The sequence below is a fragment of the Geotrypetes seraphini genome, chromosome 10 (genome assembly GCF_902459505.1).
Source record: "Geotrypetes seraphini chromosome 10, aGeoSer1.1, whole genome shotgun sequence".
NCBI classification, from domain to species: domain Eukaryota; kingdom Metazoa; phylum Chordata; class Amphibia; order Gymnophiona; family Dermophiidae; genus Geotrypetes; species Geotrypetes seraphini.
In genome coordinates, this window is record NC_047093.1 from 103,916,293 (window position 1) to 103,929,792 (window position 13,500).

The 13,500-nt window shown below is 48.2% G+C and overlaps 1 protein-coding gene across 3 annotated transcripts in view; it reads left to right on the forward strand.

The window, feature by feature from the left end:
* Window positions 1-13,500, forward strand: part of DPH7 (diphthamide biosynthesis 7) — a 259,140-nt gene that overhangs the window by 46,345 nt on the left and 199,295 nt on the right. The gene's annotated exons all lie outside the window — the stretch shown is intronic.

Below are 13,500 nucleotides of genomic sequence, written 5' to 3' on the forward strand. Positions count from 1 at the left end.
AGGCCTCACCCCCCGACACGTACCACCAAAATCGACAGGAGAGATGCCCACTTCTTCCTGCTGATGTCCCGCCCCCCCTTCCCAATGCCCAATCACGATTGGCAGGAAGGTTGCTCACTCACTCCTGCCACTGCCCCCCGCCCCCCCCGAAGCCTTAACACTCCTTTATTACAATTTGCAGGAGGGATGCTCACTCCCTCTTGCTGCTGATTCCCTTCCTGAAGCCCCCCCAATCATGAATGGCAGGAGGGATGCACACACCTGCTGCTGGCCCTGACAGCCCCCAATCACAATTGGCAGGAGGGATGCCTACTCCTTCCTGCTGCTGGCCCCTTTGATCTTATGTGAGTGGCTTTAAGCATCTGAGCCAATCAGGGTCTTAGGCCCCTCCCTGGTGCATGTCAGATTTCTCTGGTATGGGTGGGTGAGGTTTTGGGGTTTTCCAGCAGCAGGAGGGAGTGGGCATCCCTCCTGCCAATTGTGATGTGGGGTGTCAGGGTTTTAGGATCAGCGGCAGGTGGAAGTCAGCATCCCTCCTGCCAATCGTGAAGGGGGTGTCAGGGCTTTGTGGGGGTTGGCAGAAGGAGGAAGTGGGCATCCCTCCTGCCAATCGTGATGGGGGTGTCAGGACTTCAGTGAGGCGGTGGTAGGAGGGAGTGGGCATCCCTCCTTCCAGTTGTGATGGGAGGTGCTAGGGGGGAGGGCCAGTTGCAGGAGGGAGTGGGCATCCCTTTTGCCAATTTCAGGGGGCACATGTTGGGGAATGGATTTAGCGCACCTTTATAAAAGAGAGCCTAAAACTCACCAATTGACTTTCCCCAAAACTCTCGTCTATGTCGCGTCTATATTCTGAGAGCGCCTATCTGACGCCTAACTCTGTCTAAATTCCAATTAACGCTTAAGACTCTTAAATCGCTCATTATCCACTTAAATCGGATGCCTACAGCACATCTAAAGTTAGGTGCACTTTACAGAATCTAGGCCTTTGTGTGACCTTGTCTTCACATTCAGGAGAGGTCACTTAAAGCCTGTATACTTTGTCAAGAAACTTCTCGGTACTGCATCAGCCTCAATGTCAAGCATGGCAGGGGTCTCAGACCTGAGTACGCGGATTTGTATCGCGTCCCAACATACAGGGTATTTCATGCTAGTAACTCATACACAGACATGTGATGTCATCAAAATTAGAATTAAGATTACATTGCAAAGTTTGTTCATGACCAATTTGGCAAAACATTCTGTATATGTATAGGCTAAGTTTCACATGGAGGAGTCTCTGGCAAAAAACATCAAGAAGGGAGATAAATCCTTCTTTAGGTATATCAGTGACAGAAGTAAAAACTCAGGCGGGATTGTACGTCTTAGGAAACCAGACGGAGACTATGTGGAAAAGGATTCGGAAAAAGCCCAACTATTAAATGAATACTTCAGCTCAGTCTTCACCCGAGAAGTGCCGGGGCTTGGCCCTCATCTACAGACAAGGGTTGACTCAGTTGATCCGTTCAGTAACTTCGAGTTTACGCCCAGCAGTGTCTACAGTGAGCTATCAAGGCTCAAGGTTAACAAGGCAATGGGGCCTGAGCCACTGTTCCCTCTAAGCTGAGCAGGAGTCCTCCACCCACAGTCTCACCAATAGAGGGTGCTGTTTTACTGTCACATTTTTCAATTGTGAGGGACAGGCAAGTTCTGCAGGACTCCAGGGAACATACCTGTCCTTAGCGACTGAAAATATTCCACCCCCTAGTGGTAGCAATGCAGCTGGAGGACACCTGCTCAGCTTAGAGGGAACACTGGCGGCCGCCCGCCCGCCGCCTGACAACCTACACCCCAGGGTGCTAAGGGAGCTGTGTGATGTCCTGGCGGAGCCACTGTCCAAGCTCTTCAACCTCTCCCTTAGCAAAGGCAGCGTTCCGTCGGACTGGAGGACAGCTAACGTCATTCCACTCCACAAGAAAGGCTCCAAGATGGAGACAGCAAACTACAGACCAGTGAGTCTAACATCGATAGTAAGCAAACTAATGGAAACTCTAATAAAACACCAATTGGATAAGATCCTGGATGAGGAGAATCTACGGGATCCCCGTCAACATGGATTTACAAAAGGGAGATCGTGCCAATCCAACTTGATCAGCTTCTTTGACTGGGTGACGGGGAAGCTAGATATTGGGGAGTCCCTGGACATCGTGTATCTGGACTTTAGCAAAGCATTTGATAGCGTACCACACCGCAGGTTGCTGAGCAAGATGAGTTCTATAGGATTAGGTGACACATTGACGAAATGGGTTGGGAACTGGCTTGGAGGTAGGCTTCAAAGGGTGGTGGTGAACGGCACACCCTCTGAAATGACGGAGGTGATCAGTGGAGTGCCACAGGGCTCGGTCTTGGGCCCAATCCTATTCAACATCTTTATAAGAGACCTGGCAGAAGGGCTTAGGGGTAAAATAACATTATTCGCTGATGACGCCAAACTAAGTAATGTAGTGGGCAAATGCACAATAGATGATGTTTCAATGCCCGACAACATGATGCACGACCTACTCCTACTGGAGCGCTGGTCTAGGTCCTGGAAACTCAGCTTCAATGCCAAAAAATGCAAAGTTATGCACCTGGGCAGCCAAAATCCATGCAAGACTTACACCCTAAATGGCGAGATCCTAACAAGAACTGAAGCAGAACGTGACCTAGGGGTGATCGTCAGTGAGGACATGAAGGCTGCCAATCAAGTGGAGCAAGCTTCATCCAAAGCAAGACAAGTCATAGGGTGCATACGCAGAGGCTTCGTCAGCCGAAAGCCGGAAGTCATTATGCCATTGTATAGATCCATGGTGAGGCCCCACCTGGAATACTGTGTGCAATTCTGGAGACCGCATTATCGCAAGGATGTGCTGAGACTGGAGTCGGTTCAGAGAATCGCCACTCGGATGGTCTCAGGACTCAAGGATCTCCCATACGAGGAACGGTTAAACAAATTGCAGCTATACTCGAGGAGCGCAGAGAGAGGGGGGACATGATCGAGACGTTCAAGTATCTCTCGGGCCGCATAGAGACGGAGGAAGATATCTTCCTCTTCAAGGGTCCCACGACAACAAGAGGGCATCCGTGGAAAATTAGGGGAGGGAAACTACGAGCTGACACCAGGAAATTCTTTTTCACAGAAAGGGTGGTTGATCGCTGGAATAGTCTTCCACTACATGTGATCGAGGCCAGCAGCGTGCCTGATTTTAAGGCCAGATGGGATCGTCACGTGGGATCTATTCACAGGGCAAAGGAAGAGGAGGGATCTATTCACAGGGCAATGGTAGGGGAGGGACATTAGGGTGGGCAGACTGGATGGGCCTTGGCCCTTATCTGCCGTCTATTTCTATGTTTCTATGTTTCTATATGGGGGGCCGTCTCTTCCAAGGCTAAGTGTCTCATATGGAGATAGAGGATTCTCCCCCTGAACAAAAGCTGGTGCATGCTTATGTAGGGGAAGGGAAAAGAGATTTGTATACCACCTTTTTGTATTCTTACCACCACATTCAAAGTGGTTTACATACAGGTACTTCAAGCATTTTTCCTATCTGTCCTGGTGGGCTCACAATCTATCTAATGTACCTGGGGCAGTGGAGGATTAAGTGACTTGCCCAGGGTCACAAGGAGCAGTGTGGGATTTGAACCCACATCCTTAGAGTGCTAACCACTTTGCTACATCTATCCTCCTCGCCATGACCATTATGACATCACTCCCTTGTACCTATGGTCAGCCAGCTCATCACTGACGAAGGCTGAGCTTAGTTCAATAATAGAATTCCTTTTAGCTCTTAGAGATACCAGGATTAAAGAAAAGTTTTACACATTATATATTTGTTCACATGCATAAAACCCCACAATATACCCAAAACAAACTCCTTCTCTCAGTATTCTCTAAAAATTTAAATCCAAACAGTTATTTGTGTCAGGAACTCAAATGCTGTAGGTCTGGGTTTTTCCTGCGTTTGTGAGGCCCCCTTACTGCAAATTCCTGTGTGGGCCAAAGGAGCCCTCCCTTCACATCTACAGACTGAAGAGAGTTTCTATGGTAGGCTAGCTTAAAGGTCAGATAGGTCAAAACACAGATGCTGCCTCTCATGATTTCTCCAGGTTTAAGAACATAAGAACATAAGAAGTTGCCTCCGCTGAGGCAGGCCAGAGATCCATCTCGCCCAGCGGTCCGCTCCCGCGGCGGCCCATCAGGCCTATTGCCTGAGCAGTGGTCCCTGACTATTTCTATAACTACCTCTTGCTCCTATCCCTATAACCTACCTCTACTCCTATCTGTACCCTTCAATCCCTTTGTCCTCTAGGAACCTATCCAAACCTTCTTTGAAGCCCTGTAACGTGCTCCTACCTATCACAGCCTCCGGAAGCGTGTTCCATGTATCCACCACCCTCTGGGTAAAAAAGAACTTCCTAGCGTTTGTTCTAAACCTGTCCCCTTTCAGTTTCTCCGAGTGCCCCCTTGTACTTGTGGTTCCCCATAATTTGAAAAATCTGTCCCTGTCTACTTTTTCTATGCCCTTCAGGATCTTGAAGGTTTCTATCACGTCTCCTCTAAGTCTCCGCTTCTCCAGGGAGAACAGCCCCAACTTTTTTCAGTCTGTCAGTATATGAGAGGTTTTCCATACCCTTTACTAGCTTGGTTGCTCTTCTCTGTACTCCCTCAAGTACTGCCATGTCCTTCTTGAGGTGCGGCGACCAGTACTGGACACAGTACTCCAGATGCGGGCGCACCATTGCACGATACAATGGCAGGATGACTTCCTTCGTCCTGGTTGTGATACTCTTCTTAATGATACCCAACATTTTGTTTGCTTTCCTTGAGGCTGCGGCGCACTGCGCCGACGCCTTCAATGTTGTGTCCACCATCACTCCCAGGTCTCTTTCCAGTTTACTTACCCCTAGCGGTGATCCCCCCATTTTGTAAGTGAACATCGGGTTCTTTTTCCCTACAGGCATGACCTTTCATTTCCCTATGTTGAAGCTCATTTGCCACTTTTTGGCCCACTCTTCCAGTGTCGTCAAATCCTTTTGGAGATCTTCGCAGTCTTCCGTGGTTTTAATCCTGCTGTATAGTTTGGTGTCATCCGCAAATTTAATGACCTCACATTTTGTTCCTGCCTCCAGGTCGTTAATAAATATATTGAACAGGAGTGGTCCCAGTACCGACCCCTGCGGAACTCCGCTCGTGACCCATTGCCATTCTGACTAATGGCCCTTTACTCCAACCCTCTGTTTCCTGTCTGCCAGCCAGTTTTTGATCCATCGGTGGACCTCCCCTTGCACCCCATGGTTCCATAGCTTCTTAAGCAGTCTTTCGTGTGGTACCTTGTCGAAGGCTTTTTGAAAGTCAAGGTAAATGATGTCTATGGATTTCCCTTTATCCACCTGTCTGTTTACTCCCTCAAAGAAGTACAATAAGTATGTGAGGCATGACCTACCCTTGCAGAAGCCATGCTGACTTGACTTAAGCTGCCCATTGTTTTCGATGTGCTCACAGATGCTGTCCTTAATCAGTGCTTCCATCATCTTTCCCGGGACCGAGGTAAAGCTCACCAGCCTGTAGTTTCCTGGGTCACCCCTTGAACCCTTCTTGAAGATGGGCATGACATTTGCTATTTTCCAGTCCTCCGGAACCTCTCCAGTTTTTTTTTTTTTTTAATGTTTAATATTTCTTTAATGGGCAAAATCAACAGCACAATAAAACAGAAAAGAACAAAAATGCATCCGCATATCCACACCATCCGCCCCAGTCAGGGCAAACTACAAACAGAAAGGAACAAAGCAAGAGGAAGCAGATGTCAAGATGGCAACATAAGCCCAATACATGAGTTTATAATAACCCAAAACCACCCTCCCCCACAGTAAACAGGGCAGCCCAATAACAGAATACAGATACGGAAAACCAACAACTAAACATCACCCCCCCAACCCCCCCCCTCCCAGACCTGTGCGGGAATCGGTCAATACTGGAAAAATAAAGAAAGATACAAAGCCAAACAAAAGCATAGCCTAGAAAAGTAGCGGAGAAGAAAAGGAGAAAAGGAAGCAAAGCTCCCGTCAAGAGCAAGAAATAAAAAGAAAAGAGAAACCCCCAAGGACAAACCAGTCACTTGTAGAGGCCACACCTAACCTCCCCAGAGGGATGCAAACCCCAATAGATTAACAATTTAACAACATACTCCTCTCTCGATGCGGAAGGGACAGCCAGTACCCCTCCCATACATCCTGAAATTTAGTCCAAAGGCTCTCCACATGCGTCCCCGCTACCCTCCATTCCAAAAGAGCCAATTCAAAGAGCGCTAAACGCCACTGAGAGAAGGAAGGAGCATGCGGTGCCCTCCAGAATATCAAAATGGCCTTCTTAGCCATAAGGAGAGCTTTAAATACCAACAATCGCTGCCCAACAGAGCATCGAGTAAGAGCAGCTCCATCATAAAATAGGGCAATGTTAGGGGTACATGCAGGCAACGAAGGATACAAAGAAGACAGAAAAGCCCACACTTGCTTCCAAAAGGCTTGTATCAGGGGACAAGCCCAGAACATATGACCTAGGGTGGCAGGGGTCACAGGACATTTGGGACAACAGGCTTGAGCAGCAAATCCCGCCCGATAAGCCCTCTGCGGTGAAATAAAGGTGCGGTGGAGAAATTTATATTCCTGTTCCCTATGGAGCTTGTTAAAGGAGAAAGTTCGCAGAGAGACAAAACAGTGTGAAATCAAGGTGGATGGAATAGTGCTCTCTAGGTCAGCGCTCCATGCCCCAGCCAACAAATCAGCCCTCTCCGTTGGCAGAGAGAGCTGCAATGCAGTAACAAAGAAATGAAGACGCGGGGCTGAATCCTCCCACAAAGCCCGACTCTGACCAAGGCTCTGCGCCACCGAAGCACACATTTATTGAACGATGCTTTCTTGTCACTTATCGCCATTTTCACTGCATTTGTTATCCACACTGGGTTTTTTGCTCTATTCTTTTGCACCCTTTCCTGAACTTGGGGACACACAGGTTCTGTGCTTCATGCACCGTGCCCTTGAGTAGGGTCCAGGCTTTTTCTACAGACTCTATCTTCCTTGTGTTGCCGTTGAGTTTCTTTCCCACCATTTTCCTCATGGCATCATAATTCCCTTTTTTGAAGTTGAGTGCTGTCGTTGTGGTTCTTTTCACTTTTGGTGATCCAATTTCTAGCCTGCACTGGATCGTGTTGTGATCGCTGTTTCCTAGTGGGGCTAGTACCGCTACCTCTTTTGCGGTCCCCCTAGCCCGTTGAAAATTAGATCAAGAGTGGCATCTCCCCGTGTTGGTTCCGTGACCAGCTGTTCCATGAAACAGTCCCTCGTGACCTCCAGGAATTTGGTCTCCCTCGTGCAGTTTGAGTACCCAATACTCCAGTCTATCCCAGGGTAGTTGAAATCCCCCATCACCACCACACTTCCGCTGTTGCATACCTGCCTCAGTTCAGCCTCCAGGTCCTGGTCGATTTCTTCCAATTGTCCAGGTGGGCGATAGTACAATCCCAATTTTATGTCTGCTCCAGTTCCTCCCGGTAGCTTAACCCATAGTGATTCCAAGTCATCCGCCCTTACTGTTGTTTCCATCCTGGTTGAGGGTATGGAGTCTTTTATATATAGCGCTATTCCTCCACTCTTTTTGTGTGTCCTGTCCCTCCTGTAGAGTTTATACCCTGGTATGGCCACATCCCATTTATTGTCATCAGTCCACCACGTTTCTGTGACTCCAATTATGTCTAGGTCCTTCTTGCTGGCTATGACTTCCAGCTCTCCCATTTTGGCCCTTAGGCTCCTAGCATTAGCATATAGGCAATGTAAGTCCCGGTTGTTTGCCTTCCCTGCTGGTTTTTCTCGTGGTTTGGTGCTCCTGGCGACCCCCTCATGGGTTGCTAGTCCCCGAGCCTCGTCTCGGTCATCCTCTTCCTGCGGTGTGTCTGTTTCGTCCTCAGCCTGTTTCCCCATTTTTGGTTGCCCCTCTGGCTCCCGTTGTTCTCTGTTAATCCTGCTTGCCAGTTTTATTTGTGCCCTGGGCCCCTGCATTGTGTCCTTAGGTCCTTTTTCCAAAAATTCCCACTCAGTCCCGAGCCCTTTTTTACAGTGTCCTTGCTCAGTATCCTTATTTGATACTTTGGTCCGATGTGTCGTGGTCAGATCGATTATCGGCTTTCCCCTTCTCCTCAGTTTAAAGCCAAGTCTATGACGGTCTGGACGTTGCGTGCCAGCATCCTCGTCCCAGCCGTGCTCTGGTGCAGTCCGTCTCTCCTGTAGAGCTTGTTCTTCCCCAAGAAAGTTGTCCAGTTCCGAAAATAAAGTTTGCAAACAATTTTATATTTACTATCGCACACATATGGGATCCCATACAATCACTCACCACACGTCATATTTGTCATATTCCATTCATATTCAATACTTCTTTAGAGTATATTCAATAAAAGTTTGCTTTTCTACCCAGCAATGGAATGCCAGGAACATGTGTTATCCCAGGACAAGCAGGCAGCCTATTCTCACATATAGGTGACGTCATCCATAGAGCCCGGATGCGGACAGCCTCGCAAGCAGACTTGCTTGTAGAAACGTAGAAGTTTTGAGTCAGCTGCACCGCGCATGCGCGAGTACCTTCCCGCCCAGCGCAGGGCGAGTCTCCTCAGTTCTCAGTTTTCTGCGGAGCCGAGAAGTCCGTCTTTGACTCTCTGCGTTTAACTTAGTTACTTCGTGCCTTCTCTCACCGCGGTTTGTGTTTATTTTCTTTGCGAATCGCTGTGTTCTTTTCTTTCTTTACAGTTAAAAAAAACCACTTTATTTTTCCTCTGTTCGACTGGCGGGTCAGGCCACTCAGCCGCAGCCTGTGGGCTTCTACTTTGCTGTGTCTATTCTTCCTCCTATGTCCCGGCCAGCAACGGGCTTCAAGAAGTGTAGCCAGTGCCAGCGTGCGATTTCCCTCACGTACCCACACCGTTGGTGCCTCAAGTACCTTGGGCCAGACCTTCAACCGAAGTCGTGCGAGCGCTGTGCTACTCTTCAACTTCAAACATCATCGGATTTTAGTGGAGAAGCTTTTTGGGATGTACTCTTCAGTCACACCCTCAACTTTGAAAGCGGCCTCCTGCTTCCACGACTCCGACCTCGAGCCTCATCTATGATCGCAAGCAGAGTTTTATGCTGCTCTACCCAGCGCTCCTGAAGATCTGGACGGGCACCTGGTGGAAAACCTATGACATCGTGGAAGCAGCCCAGAAGTATTTGGATGCCTTGCCTTCGGAGCCTGGACCCTCAACTGCATATTGAGCTGGCGGGTAGTGACTCTGGATTCCTGGAGCCTGTCTGTAGATCATGGCTCCTTTCCCCGTTTTGCTAAAGAGGCGCTTATCACGATGTTGTTAAATAAGAGCAAAGGGGAATGTTAAAGCCTGGAAAGAGGGCGGAGGATCCTGGTTCTTATCGCCCGAGCTCTCTGATTAACATTGATCTTAAGCTTTTTTCCCGTATACTAGCCAATCGCTTAGCCCCTCATCTTCCATCTGTGATTCATGAAAATCAAGGTGGATTTGTTTGCGGCTGGCAGTCGATTTGCAATGTACGGAAGGTCCTTTTTGCACTAGCTTATTGTCAACACCATCAGATTCCAGCTTTATTTGTTAGCTTGGATGCCTCTAAGGCTTTTGACATTGTTCATTGGTCCTTTTATTTCGCACCCTTGAGTATGTTGGGCTTACGGAGTTCTTCCTTCGCGCCATTCATTCCTTATATTCTAATCCTCAGGCATCCTTGTTGGTCAATGGTACCCGCCCGGACTCCTTTCCTATTCTCCGGGGCACCAGGCAGGGATGCCCCCTCTCTCCTCTACTTTTTCTCTTTGCCTTGGAACCACTGCTCTTCACTCTACGTACTTTTGAGGAGGTGCAGGGTCTGAGGGTGGCGGGTGTGGTTTTAAAGATCTTGGCATTTGCAAATGATATCTTCTTGATTCTTACTCACCCGGAAGTTTCGTTACCGTCTGCACTGGACCTTATCTCTGAGTATGGTTTCCACTCTGGTCTCTCTCTTAATCTGGATAAGTTGGTTGCCCTTTCCTCTTGTCCTACGGTTCGTACGGTGTGGAGGGGTTCCTTTCCCTTAAGCTGGGCGGAGTCTGTGGTGAAATACTTGGGGGTTCTTATTCCACTTGACCTTTCCCGCTTATATTATCTGAATGTAGAGCCCCTATTTCAGGCTCTTGTCCCTTGTCTGCAATTATGGAGGGGCCTTCCACTATCGACTATGGGCAGAGAGAGTTTATATAATATGCTTATTGTCCCTAGTTGGTTGTATGTTTTTCAAGTCCTCCCTCTTTATTTAACTTCTAAAGATGAAAAACGCTTGGAGCATGTGGTTCAGAGGTTTCTTTGGACAGGTAAACGGGCTCGCTTACCTTATCGGCAGGTGGCTTCTCCCAGGTATAAGGGCGGTCTGGGCTTGCTGAATATTTGCTTTCTGACGGTCGGCTTTGGTATGCGTCATATTAATGATTTCTATCGGGGTACTACTACTTTTACTAACACATCCCTTGAACTCTCTTGCTTTTCTAAGATTCGCTTTAGTGCCTATTTTCATTCTGTTCCTTCAACTCCCCCTGAGCCTCTTCCTCTTACAGTTTTACATCGCCCCCTTGAGGAAGGTTTGGCGATGGGTCTGTAAATTCCACTCTATCAGTTCTACTATTTCCCCCTTTTTGCCTCTGCGTTTCAATGGGAATTTTCTGCCTGGGGTGGCTGGGGCCAGTTTCGCTCGATGGTCAGCAAGGGGGATTCATTACTTGTTTCAATTGGTGGAAGATGATGAGAAGACCAAATCCTTTGATCAGTTGTGTGCAGAATTTGATCTCCCTCATACTAATGGCTTTGCTTATATGCAACTTCATCATTATATTGGTTCCTTGCCCCCTTGCCATCTAATGGCTGATCACCAAGAACTGTTATCCATGGCCTTCACTATTGGCTCCCAGCTCCCTGTTCCTCTCAAATTTCATCATAGGCATTTGAAGGATAAGTCCCCTTTGCTCGATCACATCCGATTGCGGGACGCCTGGGCTCGTGATTTCTCTATACAGTTGCCCGATGATGTTATTACCAGTGCTGTCAAAAAGTTACCTGTTTTTCGTAAATGTACTACCTTTTGGGAACAACATTATAAATTGGTTTTAAGACTGTATATCTCCCCTAAAAGGGCTCACCTTTCTGGGTTTAGAGCAACTGCTGCCTGTCTCCGCTGTGATGTTCCTGAAGCAGGCCTGGGACATATGTTCTGGTCCTGTCCTGCCATTCAGTCTTTTTGGGAAGCTATTTTTCGCTGATCTGGCAGATATGCCTCCAACATTCCCCTTTACTCTTATTTGGAGTTCCTCTTCACTTTTCTCCTCAACGACTGGGAACTGCTGCTTTCCTTCGTTGGGCAGTAACGATAGCCCTAAAGTGCATTTTGCTTAAATGGATGGAGGTGGAGAGTCCTGATTATTCTCTTTGGCGCTGTCGCCTGATCACCCTGTTGCAGTGGGAACACAGAGACGTGCAGGACTTTTCTTCACTACTTGGGCACACGTTTCAACGGACATGGGAGCCTTTTTGGAACACTTTGACCCCAGTGGCTCCTAGTCGATTATTGAACTGTTGACCGGCTGCTCTGTTGCTTGGGACTGCTGCCTCCACCTGTTGCTTTCTCTGGGATTTTCTGCATCTCAATCCTGTTTAGTATCTTGGGGTAGACTTGAAGGAGGGCTGGGGGTGGGGGGTGTTTGGGAGGTGGATATCGGGGGAAGGGGTTGGTTTGCCTTTATTATGAGCTTGTCTTCTCTGTTTGACTGTTTTCTATATCCTTGTTCCTGGCCTGCTACTTTGTGGTACCTGGTTTTGGGACTCTTTCAAGAAATTTGAGGTTGGGGTATGGGATGTGTGGGTGAACTGGTGGGGGGTTGCTTTTCTGACATTTAAAATGTGAGCTTGTTCTGTAAGAACATACTAACATAAGAATTTGTCTCCGCTGGGTCAGACCAGAGGGCCATTGTGCCCAGCAGTCCGCACCCGCGGCGGCCCATGTTATCTTGATTTAGCCCTATAGCCCCCTTGTTTTTATCTATACTCTTTCCATACTCTTATCTGTATCCCTCAATCCCCCTATCCTTCAGGAATCCATCCAATCCCTCTTTGAATCCCCGTAGTGTACTCTGCCCGACCACTTCCTCCGGGAGCGCGTTCCATGTGTCCACAACCCTCTGTGTGAAGAAGAACCTCCTGGCATTGGTTCTAAACTTGTCCCCTTCCAGTTTCTCCGAGTGCTCTCTTGTGCCTGTGGTTCCCCGTAGTTTGAAAAATCTATCCTTGTCTACCTTCTCCATGCCCTTCATGATCTTGAAAGTTTCTATCATGTCTCCCCTAAGCCTCCTCTTTTCCAGGGAGAACAGCCCCAGCTTGTCCAGCCTGGCAGCGTATGAACAGTCCTCCATGCCATTTATCATTTTCATAGCTCTTCTCTGGACTCTCTCAAGTATCGCCATGTCTTTCTTGAGGTAAGGCGACCAATATTGGACGCAGTGAGGTAAGGCAACCAATATTGGACGCAGTACTCTAGATGCGGGCGCACCATTGCACGATACAGTGGCATGATGACTTCCTTCGTCCTGGTTGTAATTCCCTTCTTAATGATGCCCAGCATTCTGTTAGCTTTCTTCAAGGCCGCTGCACATTGCGCTGATGATTTCATGGTTGTATCCACCAGCACACCCAAGTCTTTTTCAAGATTACTCTCCCCCAGCAATGTTCCCCCCATTTTGTAGCTGTACCTCGGGTTCCTTTTCCCTATATGCATGACCTTACATTTTTCTATGTTAAAGCACATTTGCCATTTGTTTGCCCACTCTTCCAGTTTGCTTAGGTCCCTTTGCAGGTCTTCGCACTCCTTTGTGTTCCTAACTCTGCTGCAGAGTTTGGTGTCATCAGCAAATTTTATAACTTCACACCTCGTCCCCGTTTCCAAGTCGTTGATAAATATATTGAACAGCAGTGGTCCCAGCACCGACCCCTGCGGAACACCGCTTGTGACCCTCTGCCAGTTGGAGTATTGGCCCTTCACTCCAACCCTTTGTTTTCTGCCGGCCAACCAGTGCCTGATCCATCTGTGTACATCCCCTCTCACCCCGTGGTTCGACAATTTCTTAAGTAGCCGCTCATGGGGGACCTTATCAAAGGCTTTTTGGAAGTCGAGATAAATGATATCTATGGATTCCCCTTTGTCCATCTGGCTGTTTATCCCTTCAAAGAAGTGCAGTAGGTTTGTTTGGCACGATCTTCCCTTGCAGAAGCCATGTTGGCTCGGTTTCAGCTGTCCATTTCTTTCTATGTGTTCACAGATGCTATCCTTTATTAATGCTTTCATCATCTTGCCCGGAATCGAAGTCAAGCTCACCGGTCTATAGCTCACCGGTCTGTAGTTCCCCAGGTCACC